Genomic DNA, 17,374 nt, shown 5'->3' on the forward strand with positions numbered 1-17,374 from the left:
GGTGACTTCGGTCTTTTTTGAGCTGGTTTAACCTGTTTGCTGGGTTCAGTGAGCAATTTGGATTGGTTCTGATTGGAAGAGGCAACCGATTCAATTTTCAAAAACTTGGCAAGATTTTTTGCTTCTATCGATTTGGGACTAGGTTTACTGTTTATAACCGTGGTTCCAGTCTGAATTTTTGCATTGCATTGCATTGTGTTAGGAAATAGAGAAAAGTCATTCTTTTCACTTTGATCGTGTCTTCTCCAAGAAAACTGTAATTTTTGTCCCTTTCACTGGATTAATGTCTCTTTTTTTCATCATTACTGTTTACAACTGTTTTCAGTGGAGCTGCCACACAGTTGTTTTTGGTCACTGTTCAATTACCGTCAAATTACTTTATTCACAGGTTCCAACTTTCAATTTCCCACAGCTTACAAAAACAGACTCATGACCACTTATAGGAGTCTTGACATCCTGAAATCTCACTTCAGGCAGAAATTACCGATTTCCCTAATTACCTCTTAGTAAAAACTACCACAACTCATCACGGAAAGCCTTGGAAAAAAATTTTTTGCAAGATATGTACATATGCATTCACCATGAGGAAACAAGAAATTGAATCTTTAAAATTTCAAATTTCTTGGCTAGGACTGTATACAGCCCTGACCTACGGCTGATTAATTTCGTTTTATTGCAAGTGGAAGATATTTATTGTATCTAAATCTAATGTAATTAAAACAAAGAAAAAGTAAAAGATCTTTATGTGATAAGCAATTATGGCAGCATTTACCTGTGGATACATATTTCATAGGAAATTTAATGCTGCATGACAAATTGTGTAGAAGAATGGAATTAATTGACATTAGTCAAAGATCAGGAGAATTTTCGCCGGATGCCACCTTCTCACGGTAACCCATACTTTTCGTGCGGAAAATTCTATTTTTGATACGAATAGAAAATCGGTGGCCATCGCTAGCCAGTGGCCGGTGAGATGTTTTCAGTTGATTCATTACCGGCGACTCTGGCGTCTAGCTGGGCAGCTTTCCTAGCTTCCAGTTCGTCTAGTAGCCAAGTATTCAGCTGTCTGGCGCGTAGCTGGCATCAGAGCAAAATGAAAATGTTACGACCGTCCTGAAAATTGGCGAAACAATCAGTAAATTTCCCATTCATCATCAACTTCCGGAAAATTGTGTTGCGTCTTTATTTTTCGTTCGTGATTTTTCTGCGTGCTGGGCGAAAACTGTTAGTCAGACCTCTAGAAATTCTGTCTTGTGTGTGTCCTGTGCTCATTTGCCGCGCCGGCGTTATTCTGATACGTGCGTCCTTCTTTCGTGAATGTGCCTTGCTGTTGTGAAAGTGCTGTGAAGAAAAATAGGGAAAACTGCCACCGCTTTCCACGGCAAACACTCCGAAAGATTTCAGAGCACGCATGCCATAAAATCATATGTCAGTGGAAGTGGCGTCTTCAAGTGGAAAGTGTAGTTTCTGAAATTGGGGTAAGTGAAAATTCGAAATTATTATTCAAATATCTGTGAAAAATCCCTCATAATTGCAAATAATGTTAGAGTAGATTCAACCCCAAAAGATAGAAAAGTACTTAGAAGTGAATATTTTCCCAAATCGAAGAAAACAGCGAAGGCTCTTGGCAGTTACAAAATCGATTTTCGTCCTGCCGCAAGATTGTGTGGTGTGAATGTGAAATGGTCGCACAGTGAAAGCATCTTTGAACTAAAACCGAACAAATTGGTAATTTTTCACGTGAGCGCTGCCCCGATATTGCTGCAAGTGTTAATTTTTCATGTGTTACTCGGGATTCTATGTGGAAGCCACACTGCCTGCTGTTTTCCGACCTCTCGTGCTCGCACCCTTGACCTAATTTCACGTTTCTACATCCAAAATTTTGGTAAACAACAAGGGCGCAATGCTCGATAGCGAAACGGACACACTTTCGGAGTTGGATTGGAGCTCCGCGGGCACAAGGCTTTTCCTCTTGTTCTCCGGTTTTTGAATGGAATGTGTTTAGTGACAGCACGTAAAGGCGGTAGGGAGGGGCAAGAAGTTCCGGTGGAACTGGAGTAGATTTTCCACATGGGAAAATGCGCACATCAGCTATGCAGGAGTATTGGCCCCATTGGGCGGCTTTGCCTATGCCACCATGAAAATAATTTGGGAACCGCTCCATGCTCGTGTGGAAAATGAATCACTTCGGTGTTTGGTCAATGGCCACTGGCGTGATGCAACAGTGCCATCGAATGTTTGATCTGTACTCTTCGTACGTCTTCTGGCCATTTAGTTGGGCCTGAACGCTGTTCAATTTCAACTTGGCCTGCTACTTGGCGTAGTTGCTAATTATAAAATGACCGAATAGGACCATGAGTTGTTGTTCTTCTTTCGTCGCAGTTACTTAGTGCGACCGGAATGTGGAGAAATTAATCTGCTTTAAGTTCTGCCTTCTTCTTTTTTTGTAAACATATCACATTTCCTTTGACTAAAAGAAGTAATAGGTCGTGTCGAACCGCATTTTATGGGTCGACCGGCTGACACACTGGAGCCTTAACAAGATTTATATTGGGTGCCTTGTTTTGGCAGGGATGCAGTTTGAGTAATGATCGGAACTGAACTCAATAATTTTGTTTTTATTTATGCTTGAAATTGGACGAGCCCACATAGGGCACACTTGAATGGAAATGTTCATTTGTATGCTTCAAATTTAGTCTCTGCTCGCCTATTTGTGTGCAGAAATTAGAGCTGTAAATCTCGCTTACATATATGCATGGACACAAAAAAATAATTAATTCTGCTTACTGAAACAACGGAAATTATTGATGCGGTTAACGTTGTGTAATTCTGGCTTGTTATTATTTGAATTTATTCACACACCATACTTGTAGATAAAGTAAATATATTCAAGCTGAAAGGCGTAAAGTGTATTCGCACAAGATCAGATATGTATTTCTATGATTTTTCATAAATTAGAAACTGAATCTATGACATTGAAGAAGTTTTTGAAAAATATAGAAAGCAAGATTGTGTTTTTATGCCTGGAGCATAATGCGCGTAAAAGTCCATAATATACTCCACGATAAATATTCATTAGAGGAATGCTCACCTACTGACAATGACCTGAGCTCCACTTTGTAATCGCTATTGGCAACGGAAGAAAAGTGTCGAACAATTAAAAATAATTATCTGGAGAGCTTTCATTGTTTATATTCGGTGCACGATTAGATAAAACTGATTCTCAGGAAAAATCAATCTTCAATCTTATTTTACACACTATGTTTACATTTGCCGCTCGACTAATCGTTTCATTTTGGGTGTAAATAGGCAATCGCACAAAAGATTTCCTTTGGCAGTTGATATTTCACCTATTCTAATTTGACTAATCAATATGTACAGTCGGTCACCATAGAAATGACTCACTTATTGCATCTTTATTAAACATGTTCTTTTCTATCTTTCTGACTCAAGCAAAACAAAGTAAATATACAGTTACTCAAAAAAGTATCCGGACAATGGTTAATTTAGAATTGTAATGCGAAAAACATAGATTTGTAAAATAGTAACATAATTTCGTTTTCCACGATAATAATATTTTATAGCAACACTTTCGAATGAGCGAAAAAAAATCATCATTTCGTTTTAGTACAGTTGTTTTTCTGAGAATTTATGTATACATGCTTGTTATGAAAGTCAAAAAAGTATCCGGACAGCGATGAATTCTTGGAAAATGCACAATATTGCAACTGAGTTGTCTTTTGATTTAACATGGTGATTAAACATTGATTAGTAGCGCATTTAATTCTTCTGTGTATACACATGTTTAATAAAGATGGGTCGGAAAACGCGGGAGATTAGTAGTGATGTTAGAAAAGTTATTATTGATCTTTTCAAGGACAATAAACCGATACGAGCGATCGCGGAAATCGTGAAAGTGAATAAATCGACGGTTCATGAAATAATTACACGCTTTAAAAAAACGGGTTTAATCGATAAGAAAGGGCGATCAGGCCGTCCACGAAAGTTTAATGACCGAGAAGAAAGATGGATCGTGCGGAAAATGAAAATAAACCCCAAACTAAGTGCAGTTAAGTTGAGAGCTCAGGCGGAAAAGAGGTTTGGTAAAGTTACAAGTGTCGAAACAATTAGAAATATTCTTCGAAAGAATAATTTCCACGGTAGAGTTCCCAGAAAAAAGCCCTATATAAGTAAGCAAAATCGGCAAAAAAGGCTACGGTTTGCTATTGCACATATAAATAGGTCTTACGATTTTTGGAAAACCGTTATATTTGCCGACGAAAGCAAATATAACATATTTGGATCAGATGGAAGTAATTTTGTATGGCGGCAGCCAAATACGGAGCTGAATTTGAAAAATTTAAAGTGCACGGTGAAACATGGCGGTGGTTCTCAGTTGGTATGGGGCTGTATGTCAGCAGCGGGAGTTGGCAATTTAAAGTTTATAAATGGGAAATATGACAAATATCAGCATCTCACAGTCCTTAAGGAAAACTTACTTCAAAGCGCAAGGAAAATGCAAATGGAGCATTTTTGTTATTATGAGGACAATGATCCCAAACATAACTCCTACGTTTGTAGACTTTGGCGGCTGTACAATTGCCCAAAAGTGATAGATACTCCGGCGCAAAGTCTGGATCTAAATCCAATAGAGCATTTGTGGGAACATTTGAAAAGAAAAATTCAAAACTGCGAAATTTCAAGTCTAATTACACTTAGAAAAGCTTTGAAGGAAGAGTGGGCGACGACCAGTCCACAATTTTGTGAGAAACTTGTCAAATCGATGCCTAGTCGACTAAGGGAAGTAATAAAAAATCGAGGAGGTCCAACAAGATATTAAATTTTACATTAAAGGGGTAAGTTTCCTTCAAACGCTTTCTGTCCGGATACTTTTTTGACTTTATTTTTTGTAGCGTTCTTAACAGCGGAGCTATTTTTTTTTAAAGCGGAAACTGAGAAATTTTTTTTTTTTTTGGAAATTTATTATAAACCAATCAAAGATAAATATAACAAATAATCATTAAGCAAATGTGCCACAATTGTTTATATTTCTTTGAAAATATCTATACAACGGTCATGTCCGGATACTTTTTTGAGTAACTGTATATATTATAACATCTTTCAATATGTATACCTTATTGAATGACTTGAAAATTGACTCATTTGAGAAACTTTGCTGAAAAAACTGTAAAAAATGATAAAAATTAATGAAAATAAATTAAACTAACGTTAATACTTAGTTGGGAAGTCTTTTCAACAATTAACAGTCGTCTGCGGTATCGCAGATAGTTATACCATATTTGGTTAGTGAAAGAGATGAGTATGAAAACCTGGCAATGTTTCGATTTTTTATATATATGTAGTCACCGTTGTAGCTAGAAAAAAATGTGCCCTTATTTCAAAAATGATTGGAAAAAAAAATTATGGCCAAAATATTCAAAAAGGATCTAGATGGATACAACAGTAGGAAAGTATTTTGCGGTGATAAGGGGATTTGTCAATAGATGGGGAGCAATATGTACGAGTATTTGTGGAGGTAGGTAGCATCGACAGCTACAGTGGCCTAAAGCGAAGCTTGGATATTAAGATTTTTTTTTGCGACAATAAAGGGTATAAGAAAAGAATGTATTGTAAGAAATTCATACATGATCAATTTAATTCCTTGAGAACTAAAGCAAAATTAATTCAAACTAATTTTTAAAAAATAAAAGTTTCACAAATGGGAAAATTTTGCCTCAAATCAAAATTCGAACAGCTGGCAATACCGTTATTGTTTAATTAGAAAATGGGAACTTAATGCCTTAGGATGCAATTTTAGGAAGATAATTTGAATAGTGGACTCGTGCGAAAAAAAGTCCTCTATTAGCAAGAAGAACTGTTCAAAAAGACTAAAATTATAAATATATATATAAATAACTTACGGCCAACAGTTTTGGGGCAAAATATTACGAGTAGTGTGTAGTATAGAGCATACAAAGGCTACCAACAATATTAAAATCTAATCAAATTCTATCATAACAATTCATTCATCAAATTAAAACTTTAAGATCAGATTTGCTCATTTGTTTATTTTTTTCTTAAAGTAAAGTGAATAAGTTATGCCTTGCTTTTTTTTAAAGGTTTTTATATAAATAATAAAGTTTCTCAAACAAAAATTTAGCTATTGTTCTTGCTCTTAATGGCTTCATAAAGAAAAAACATCTTAGTGTCTGAGTTTCACTTTGAGCCACTGTATGTTTATGGATGCTTCTGGGAGTAAGATTTTGAACTGTTTATTTGCCCTTGATAAATTTGGGGAAGATTTAGTGGAGCAGTTGCACAAAACTGTTTTCCTGAGGTTTGCTGAAAAACAATCAAGATTGGAATCTTTAGGAAATCATTGATCTCATCATTGGAATGGGATCAGTAGGATGGGGTGACCATCTCAGTAACAATGGTTGAAAGTTAATCTTGGTAGCCATAGTAATAACGATTCGGTTGATGTTTAGCAATTGAAACAATCCGATGGGATCAGAACCTTGGAAGTGTGTTAGAGCACTTCATTCAAGACGGTAACGGTGCACTACAGCCAATCAGCATTGCACTCGTCCGCGATTATTACCCTGATTTGACTCAGGTATTCATTAACAGCTGAGTCGACTGGTATCCCACGTCGAGTCACAATTCAAGTCCCACTGCTACCAATGAAATTAGAGCCGCGACTTTCCGTACCACACCCTAGTGCTCTAACCACTAAGATATCCGGAGCTCAATGACAGGATAATAACTGGTGAAATTTAATCTCTCGTAGATGAAAAGATAAGCCTGTCTGGTCTGGCTCTTCAAAAAAAAAACTATTGTTAATGTCGGGATCAGTGGCATGGTCTGATCGACAAAGGGGCTGGGTTTCCCGATAGATTTTCCTACAGTATCTGGAATATCAACTGTGATACCAAATACGATATAATCCGACTTATTAACAACCTAAATCTAACAACCTTAAATTGAGGTTGCTCAGGGCGACTTTCTCTTTGTGCTGCTGTATCGGAGCCAAAGTTTCAAGCTTTCATCAATCCATGTCTATATCGTGTCATTGGGGTTTTCCAGAAGGAAAGGCGACCAATATGTTGCAAGGTATGGCATGCAATGGAACTTACCATTTTTGCACGGTGGACGAGTGCGTGGCCCTCAAACTATTTCGCCCAGAATAGTAAAGAGCAGTGCATTATCAGGAAATGATATCCTAGCCCGTCGTGGTTAACAAACCGCGCTGTTTGTGGCAACCAATATCGTCAAATGCTATGTTATAATCGAAAAATGGATGTAAGGTCGCTCCGTGGGATGATGAGGATCAGTGCAGATCAAAAGGGGGAATTTGTTATTGCGCTTGTCAGTAAAGTGGAAGATGCCGCGGAACGCAATGATTTCGCAAGTGCATTCTCACCAAAGAGCTTTCAAGTGATCCTTTCGATATGAAGGATGTTAAAGGGCGACTCCTCATACACGGTGACGTGCTGCTGGAGAGGGGGGTAGGTTGTTAATCATATCACATCTGGTGAAGTTCCGCCTCTTCTGGATGAAAATACACGTAACTACACGTGCAGTTCTGTTTCTTCCATTCGTACGAAAATCCTGGGAATGCGAGACTTCTTCCAGAGAGTGGGAGAAGGGGATGATTGTTAAGATTCCAGAGAAGAGTATCGGTTTTTATTGTGGCAATTGTTGGGGTATCTGCGTGTTCCATGCCGTCACAAAAATAATAGTTACAATAATCCTGGATCGCATCACAGAACATCTCGAAAGCTTGATGGACAGAGAGCAGGTTGAGTCCGCTCCGGATCCTCCTGTATTGACCACATCAATCACGGGTCATTTTGGAACAGTGCGTGAAGTTTAGATCTTCACTGCACCTGCTCTTAATCGATTTCGGAAAAGCTTTGGACAACGCGAACAGGAAATGTATCTGACGTCCTCTGCGAGTCATTCTGGAGAAACTGATAGCTGATATCATATGTTTTCTCTCTCCCCGGGTCGTGGACCTTGACCGAATGGCTACGGATTTGGAAAGAGGCAAGCAGAGTCTGTTATCTCAACACCAAGGTCAAGTTGAGACTGTCTTGTGTTGCTATATGGAAGTAGCACAAGAAAGTGACTGGTTACATTAAGGAGGCGCAACCATTGCATTATGAGCTACGCAATGTAGGGGAACCTACTCTAGCAAGATGGTCAATGAGTGTGTCGCCTCGAAGGCACTTGGAGCAAAACAGTAGAGGAGGAGTGCGGGCATCTCGAGATGTTCTGGGGTGAGTTGCAGCGTATGTCAGTGGACTAGGTTCAATTGTGTGTAGGTGTGGTTGACGCACTATACTCCACCAAGGGGTTAATAGCAACCATATATTGCTCCCCCATACGACAATCTTCTCCTTTCTTCTTCTTTTTCTTCAGCCTTTGTCCCGTTCACAAGCGGGGTCCGCTCGTCGTGATCGGCTTCGCCATTTGGCTCTATCGAATACCTGATCTGGGTGCAATCTCGAGGCTTCCAAATCCCCATCCAGCGTATCAAGCCACCGTTGTTTAGGTCTGCCTTTTGGTTGTTTAACATCGACTTCGATGTTCAGACCAATCTTGGCAATTGAATTCTCTTTTGCACGAATTGCGTGACCATACCATCCAAGACGCCTCTCCCGCAACTTTTCCACGATCGGTGCAACCCCATAACGATCGCGGATATCCTCATTTCGGATGTGATCTAAACATGTGACGCCACTAGTCCAACGTAACATCTTCCTCTACATTACCGCAAGACGCCGTTCATTGTCTTTTATAGTTGGCCAACACTCAGAACCATAGAGAGCGACTGGATGGACGACATTGCGGTAATTTTTAGATTTGAGACGTTCGTTGATACGTCGATCACAAAGAACACCAGTTGTGGAACGCCACTTCATCCAGGTTGCGTTAATGCGTGAAGCAATTTCATAACGCAGTTCTCCATTGGCTGATAGCGTTGACCCGAGGTATTTAAATCGCTCAGTTCTGGGCAGATCACTGCCGCTGACAATGATTGTGCCTGTTTCATGGGGATCGGTCGTTAAAAATTCAGTTTTGTTTAGATTCACTCTGAGACATGTTCATAAAGCAGTGTGTAGGGCGCTGGACGTTGGATATCCCGTGTGACGGTGTCCATAACAAGAACAAAGAGGAGTGGTGAGAGGGCGCTTCCTTGATGAACACCAACAGAGACACGAAGCGGTTTTGATACACCCGCCATACTTCGAACTTTGCTTTTCGGATCGTGGTAGAGCAATTGAACCCAGCGCACGAGTTCTTTTGGCACGAAGTGTTGTCGTAAAGCATACTAGATGAGTTCGTGTGGTACACGGTCAAACGCTTTCTCTAGATCCAGGAAGGCAATGTAAAGAGGGCGATGCTTCTCACGGTGTTTCTCCATGAGTAACCGCGCAGCGTGTATTGCGTCAGTAGTTCCGCAGTTCTTGACAAATCCGGCTTGATTCACTGTTATTTCAACGATTTTGCGAATACGATTGTCAAGAATGCGTTCAAAAATCTTCATGGTATGGGAAAGCAACCGGATCGGACGGTAATTCGAACATTCTGCTGGACTACTTTTCTTTTTCCATATTGGAACAGTGGTACTTTCTTGCCAGTCAGATGGTGTTTTACCTTTCTAAATAACCCGATTAAAGAATTCACTGAGCCACAGTGTTGGGTCCCAGCTCTTCGCTTTCCAGAGCTCAGATGCGATGTCAGAGCTCAGAGCAGGCGTTTTATCGTCGAGAAATTTGTGGTAGAGGCGTTTCTTTTCACGGACCTTCTTTTCAACATCATCATTCCAAAGCTAAGTATCTCGGTTGATGTACCGCTTACCCGGCTTGGTGGCCCCGAGGGTTGCAGAGGCCGCTTTGTGGATCGTGTCTTTCATTTGGTTCCATGATTCTTTCACATTCGTAATGGTCGGCAATCGTATGAGTGAAACCGTTTCTTCTTTCTTCTCACCAAATCGCCACCATTTAATGCGCGGCGGCCAGTGCGTTCCTCACGCTGTTTTATCAGTGGCTTAATTCGCAGGACGGCGATCAACGGCCGATGTTGAGGTGCGATGGTATCATAGGGAACGACTTTGCAATCAGTGACAGTGGTAAAATGTCGGCGTCTTATGAGAATATAGTCGATTTGCGTTTTACTGTTCCCACTATAAAATGTGGGAAGATGAGACAATCATTTGATGAACCATGTATTCATAAGTACAAGGTGATAGGTGTCCGATTATACGCTAGCCACCCTCATTGCGCGCTCCGAACCCCTTTTCCCCATGGCATCTGTTACCGTTTGCCTTTTCACTCACATGACCATTACGGTCGCCGACAATGATTTTATAATCGTCAGCAGGCACGTGACAAGTCTTTTCATCGAGAAGTTGCCAGAAGGCATCTTTCTCGGCATCAGGTCGACCTGTCTGTGGTGCATACGCGGTGAAGAAGTGAATGGTGCGATCAGCTGATATAATGGTGAGCTTCATCAGCCGATCATCAAATCATTCGACTTCTTTAATGGCATTACCTAAACCCTCTGAGATGGTAATGCCAACAACATATTGAGTGTGTGGGTTACCAAAATAGAGAAGTTTGTAGCCATTTTTACCGCGTTCGCGTTCAATGTCACAGCTTTTGGCACCAGACCATCGGGTTTCTTGCAGAGCGCAGATATCAATGCTCGTTTTCCGAAGGGCTCTTGCGAGTTCTCGGGCTTTCCAATTAGGGTACCAACATTTAGCGTGCAGACACGTATTTGTTTTTTTCGTTGTGTGCGGACTAACTTGCTTACGTCCTGACGCTGTCCATGCGTTAAGAACCCTTGCCCATTTCTCGACAGGACCGGGGCTCGTCCTGCCGCGTCGACTGAGGTGGACGCCCTGGCATTTCTCCGAGGCTTGTGACTCAATCCGATCATCATATTTGTAACGACATTGTATGCATTTTCTTGGTCGACCTGTCGCGGGGCCTGTCACCAAGAGGTAGGATTTAGCATAGGAGAATAACTCCAACTATACTCTATTTATCTCTTTCCCTGATTTCAGCATTTTATTTTTGTTTTACTGAGGATAGTACAGAGTATGTTGCCTCAAACCCTGCTTTACCTGGGTTTGAGACCAGCATACTATGTTAATAGCATGGCGGACTTCCCTCATGACAATCATCAATCCAATCCATTTTCCATATGCAATCAGGTTCAAAATTCTTCGAACTCGAATTCAAAACGCTATAACTTTTGCAAATCAAAATACTATGGTTCATGGCAAATTTTTTAACTTCACTCTGCTTTCCCAGCACCATACAATTGCCCTTCCACAGCCATATTTTGCTCTTTCAGATATGTTCTAGTACCATATTGGAAAGTGAGTGTTTAGCAACTTAAATGCAGTTTTCTTCATAAGAGAGGAACTAATTTACAGAATATTTCTAAGTCGACTTTATTCGAGAATGTTATTGATTATGAATTAAGGGATATTATGGCTTAAGTTAAGCCAATAAAAAAATTAAAAAAAAAATCCAAACAGATATACCCCTTAAAATAGTCGTATACTTTCGAGCCCAAAATCCAGAATGTTTTTGGAATTAATGTCAAAGGAAATTCTGAAAATAATTTTCCTTATTTTTGTTGATGCATGCTTTTCAACATAAATGACGACGATTTCTGAAAGCTACGTATAAATGCAACTATCTTGTACCCATACTTCTACATAAAAATTCAACAAAATCTTTCATTCTTGAAGTGCCGAGCTTCCGGTTTCTGACTTGTTAAGGTTTTGTTGCAAAAGGGGGTTCGAAAGTGGTCAATTATTTCAAGGACCTGTAAAATTTATGCACTGAAAACGAAACAGTGAGAAAAATTGTACCCAAGCAAATATCTGCTCAAATTAATAATATATTATATTTCCATATTTCGGAAATTTTTTGGAAAATTCTTAATCTCCTTAATCTTAGACAGTTTCGTGCACATCTTATTATAATCAACGAAGTTACAGTAAGTTAAAGCCGTGATTTTGTGTAAACTGACTGCATCCTGAAATAGTCGTTTTTTTCAACGAAAAATAAGAAGCATCATTTCCGATACATTCCATGTATAATCATTAATTCCCACAAAATTCCAAAGTTGGCAAGTTTTTAATGTTCCAGTGACTGTCGCAACCAAATTGCTTGAAAGTATCCACGGGTTTTTCTCCTCACCTGACAATTTTTCATCCAACGTAGAAAGACCACAGCTAATTATAAATCAGTGGTTAGAGGTATCCGAAAATTTTTCAAAATCGTTAAGCTAGTTTATGGTCAATTCTAGGTATCCTAAAATACTTTGCTTTGCAGAGTTTCCAGGCAGCCCGGAATTGCTGCATCTAATCAGAACTCATTTTAATTCAATTTGAGGGAAAATGAACTCACCTTACTCTATATCCACCAAAATAAAATTATTAAATTTTGACTGAGGTTAAACTTATCTAGTTATTCCTTGTGAATTAAAAATTAAATTAAAAAATAAATTAATTGAATTAAAAACAATTCGGAAAGCGACAGCTTAGCGCTTCAAGTATGAAAGGCTTTGTTGTCTTTTCCATTTGCTCGAAGCTAGTAAGTCATATGTATATGAATTTAATATTAAACTATTCATTTTATTGTGGTATTGACATTCTGTGATATCTTGGGTAGGATTTTCATCAAACTTTCCAGTATTGTGTCTTATGTTATGTTTCACATTTTCAGTATCGCCTTCCATGTTATAGCTTACATTACTGTACTGCTAAGACAAACTTAAGGGGGGTTTTCTAGTCAATTAGCAAAGTTTGAGGTAACATAATATTATTTATTTATTCGAAAAGAGATCGGAATGAGTATTTTTTGGTGGGGGCCTAGGTTTTATACGTGACTGTTTGTTATTTCGTAGAAAATCATGCCTCTTACCATATGCATGCAATTTGATAGTCTTCAAATTGATGGTTATGTCGACTTTGATTCTTTACCTTGTTTATTATTGTTTACTGCACATCCGGGAGTTACTTGTAATTTAAATAGTGACTAAGCCAAGACATCTAAAATCCTTACAAAATTTTCTAAGGAATTTGAAGCGTTTTAAGTGAAATAAAATCATCCTTTTGTGATTAAATGTTTTAAAAAGAGATTACAGTATACGGACAGCTCCATACGTCCAAAGCTGCTGCGTCGATAAAACTATCAAATAACTTCAAAACAAGAACTTAAGGGAAATGGGATAAAAATTATGCGACGTTAGTAATAAACGTGACAGCAGATATTTTAAGTAATAAAAGTCTGCAAAGGAAAATCACTCAGAAAATGAATTCGCCGAAAAATATAGGTAATGGTACAAATATATATACATTTTTAGAGAAAAACATTTTCAACATGAATCTGTGCAAAAGAATCCCAAGAATTTCAACTATAAATACATTTTCACTTCTAGTGGCAATTCTAGGTGAAAAAGATGCCGTTGACATGTGAATAATGCAATGCCTTGCCACCCTATATCTAGCGGAACGGATCCAAAAATAAAATTAAATTATTTTCTTTTAATACCGAGGAAAGTAGACATTCGATTAGACTTTGGGTTGGACTGGATTTGTTTACAGCGAACAAAATATGACGCTCTTAAATCACAGTGCAGAATACATTTTCAAAATTGATGGCGATGATAGGTAAGGGACATAAATAACATATTCTGATTGCCGAGTGAATTCAAAGGAATGACTGTTTCCAAAGTGTGTGAAGTTTCTGTGAATATAGTAATGTCAATAGAAGCATGGTCAATAATTTCTGCTGCTGTCAAGCAAAAGTGGTGAGGATCAAGATGAAATTTATGAGTGATGCCATGGCTGTCTGGTTGTAAATAAAATCCGGTACAATGGGTTTGGTGGGCGGGTCACCAAATCCGTGACGAGTAGGAAAAGAAGACGTGGCCGACCCTGCCTCAGATGAAGCGATGTCGTAGGCCAGGACGCCAGACAGCTTTCAGGGATATCTAATTGATGAAACTTAACGGATACCGGTTGTTGCACCGTTGATGATGATTCATAATATTCCACCAACCATACTTTACTTTAGCATTTTTCATCAGCAAACATTAGGGCGCTCCCATACAGTAGTATAAAGAGAAAACTGGCGCGGAAGAACCGCCAGTTCATGTCGGTGTTACTGTATGGGCAAAATAAAGGAGGTGAATCCAGCGCTGTTAACACGTAGAGAGGTATTAATACCATTTTTTCAAATTTTTCGATTGGATAGCTTCTGAGAACACTTTTGGAACAGATATTTTTCGCTGCCACTCCTCTACGCTTACATCTATATCAGAAATAACATCATCATTATCAACGGCGCAACAACCGGTATCCGGTCTAGGCCTACCTTAATAAGAAACTCCAGACATCCCGGTTTTGCGCCGAGGTCCACCAATTCGATATCCCTAAAAGTTGTCTGGCGTCCTGACCTACGCCATCGCTCCATCTTAGGTAGGGTCTGCCTCGTCTTCTTTTTCTACCGTAGATATTGCCCTTATAGACATTCCGGGTGGGATCATGCTCATCCATACGTATTAAGTAACCCGCCCACCGTAACCTATTGAGTCGGATTTTATTCACAACCGGATGGCCAAGGTATCGCTCATAGGTTTCGTCGTTATGTAGACTACAGAATCGTCCATCCTCATGTAGGGGGCCAAAAATTCTTTGGAGGATTCTTCGCTCGAACGCGGCCAGGAGATCGCAATTTTTCTTGCTAAGAACCCAAGCTTCCGAGGAATACATGAGGACTGACAAGATCATAGTCTTGTACAGTAAGAGCTTTGACCCTATGGTGAAACGTTTCGAGCGGAACAGTCTTTGTAAGCTGAAATAGGCTCTGTTGACTGACAACAACCGTGCGCGGATTTCATCATCGTAGCTGTTATCGGTTGTGATTTTCGACCCTAGATAGGAGAAATTATCAACGGTCTCAAAGTTGTATTCGCCTATCCTTATTCTTCCTGTTTGACCAGGGCGGTTTGATGTTGTTGGTTGATTCGTCTTCGGTGCTGACGTTGCAACCATATATTTTGTCTTGCCTTCATTGATGTGCAGCCCAAGATCTCGCGCCGTCTGCTCGATCTGGATGAAGGCAGTTTGTACGTCTCGGGTGGTTCTTCCCATGATGTCGATATCATCAGCATAGGCCAGTAATTGGGTGGACTTAAAGAGGATCGTACCTCTTACATTTATATCAGCATCACGGATCACTTTCTCGAGGGCCAGGTTAAAGAGGACGCATGATAGGGCCATCGCTTGCCGCACAGTGATAGCGGAGAGTATCTTATAGATGGTACTCAGCAACGTGATACCTCTATAATTGCTGCACTGTGTGATACCTCCCTTTTTATGTATGAGACAGATAATGCCTCGTTGCCAATCGCCAGGCATAGATTCGCTGTCCCATACCTTGAGCACAAGTTGATGAACCACTTGGTGTAACTGGTCGCCTCCATATTTAACCAATTCGGCTGTAATTCCATCGGCTCCTGGCGATTTACGATTTTTAAGCCGTTGGGTTGCACGGACTGTTTCCTTCATACTTCGATAACATCAGTTTCGAAAAGCATTGACCCCTTTTGTTTTCAACTCCGTACAACCATATCCTGACAAAAAATAATACACCCCCTTCTGTTTGGATAACTCATAATGAATAATTGTAAACGTTGGCGCAGCAACTTAATTGGGTCTAGACCCTAAGCCGTATTAGAGCATTTCATTCAAGACGGTGTGTGTATGTGTGTGTTTGAGGTTGGGGAGAGGCAAAGCCTCTGAGCAGTCAGACTCTAGTGGTCCATTGTACCCGATTCCACCGTCTAAGGGAATACTACGGATTCGTTTATGTATCGGAGGATTTCCGTTAGTGGATGTGAAGCTACCCGCTGCAGTTGTAGCACATCAGTACCAAAAATCTGATGTCTGATGCATCCATTGGCGGGGCACTCACATGGAAAATGTTCCGTGGATTCCGCTGCCTCAGTACAGGATGGACACGTATCATTCTGGAGAATGCCTATTCCGAACATATGTCTAGCTAGTGAATTGTGGCCTGTCGGAATGCCTAAAATACTTCTGTAAGTCTTCCTGCTTTTCGACAGAATAAACTTTGCAGTATATTTGTTTGGTTCTAATAGGAAAAGTTTGGTGTATTTAGCAGTATTAGCACCTATCATTATGGGAAGCTTGCTAACAGTTTTTAATAGCAGCATTAGCTAATGCTACTGGCACACCAATTGCGGATTCCGGTTTAGATATGGGGAAAGTTGAACCGCCTTCTGCTAAAGCATCCGAGATTTAATTTCCCTTTACACCACAATGACCGGCTACCCAGGGTAGTTTCACCCTATTGAATCTCGAAACAGAGTTCAATCGATTTTTACACTCCTGAACGATTTCCCGTTCTTCTGGTTCGTCCCAGTTTTCTCTTCGTTTCAAGATAATTTCATATCTTCTACCAAACAGATGTATGGGAATTCGAGAATCAGAATGTATTGCGATTCATGGATTCATGGCGCCGGTGATACCCAGACACACAGTTCTTTGCAGGGTGGCTACTTTACCGAAAACTCTTTTGTTTTACCTCTACCCACCACGAATGCATAAGCGAACATCGGCCTAATGATAGCAACGTATATCCATATTACTACCTGAGGCCTAAGTCCCCATGTGGAGCAAAGGTCCGCCTACACAGCCCAAAAACTGAGACCTCTTTTCATCTTTACCTCTACATGTGTGTTCCAAAGAAGCTTTTTCTATCGAATAACCCCCAGATATTTCACTTCTTCGGAGAGTTGAAGGGTTGTAGCCCTCATCTCTGCAAGGCAAAGTCCATTTAGTTTCATTCTTTTTGTAAATAATACCATTATGGATTTATTTGGATTTAGTGAAAGTCCATGCCTGAGCCACCAACCGTCAATCAAATCGACGGTGTGTTGTGTATTTCTACACACCGTTCCGAGATCTCAACCAATAGCTAACACAGTCACGTCATCTCAGCGTGTATTGGCAGATTTTGCATTTCGCATAGTAGTGAGTCGGTCAACATTCTCCAAAGAAATGGCGATAGCATCCCTTCTTGAGGGCAGCCTTTCATACATTTAAGTAAAGTTTCATAAACATAATGCTCTCTGGCGGCATCATAGAGCTGTTGGAAGGGCCCACAGTCAAAAGCCTTTTCAATGTCCACGAAAACCCCCACCGCATGCTTTCCTTTCTCACAAATGGGACGCTCAATCAGTCTCAACAGACATTTCAGCAAAAATGATATTAAGCTGATTTGCTTGAATTTCTTTGAATTTGAATAGTCATCTT

At 39.9% G+C, this 17,374-nt stretch overlaps 1 protein-coding gene across 1 annotated transcript in view; it reads left to right on the forward strand.

The window, feature by feature from the left end:
* Nucleotides 1-965: 965 nt before the first annotated feature.
* Nucleotides 966-17,374, forward strand: part of LOC119648730 — a 93,704-nt gene continuing 77,295 nt past the window's right edge. The window contains exon 1 of the mRNA XM_038050545.1: nucleotides 966-1,478. The gene's annotated coding sequence lies outside the window, so the exon portion shown is untranslated. The remainder of the gene's footprint in view (nucleotides 1,479-17,374) is intronic.

Source organism: Hermetia illucens, chromosome 2 (genome assembly GCF_905115235.1).
Source record: "Hermetia illucens chromosome 2, iHerIll2.2.curated.20191125, whole genome shotgun sequence".
Taxonomy (NCBI): Eukaryota; Metazoa; Arthropoda; class Insecta; order Diptera; family Stratiomyidae; genus Hermetia; species Hermetia illucens.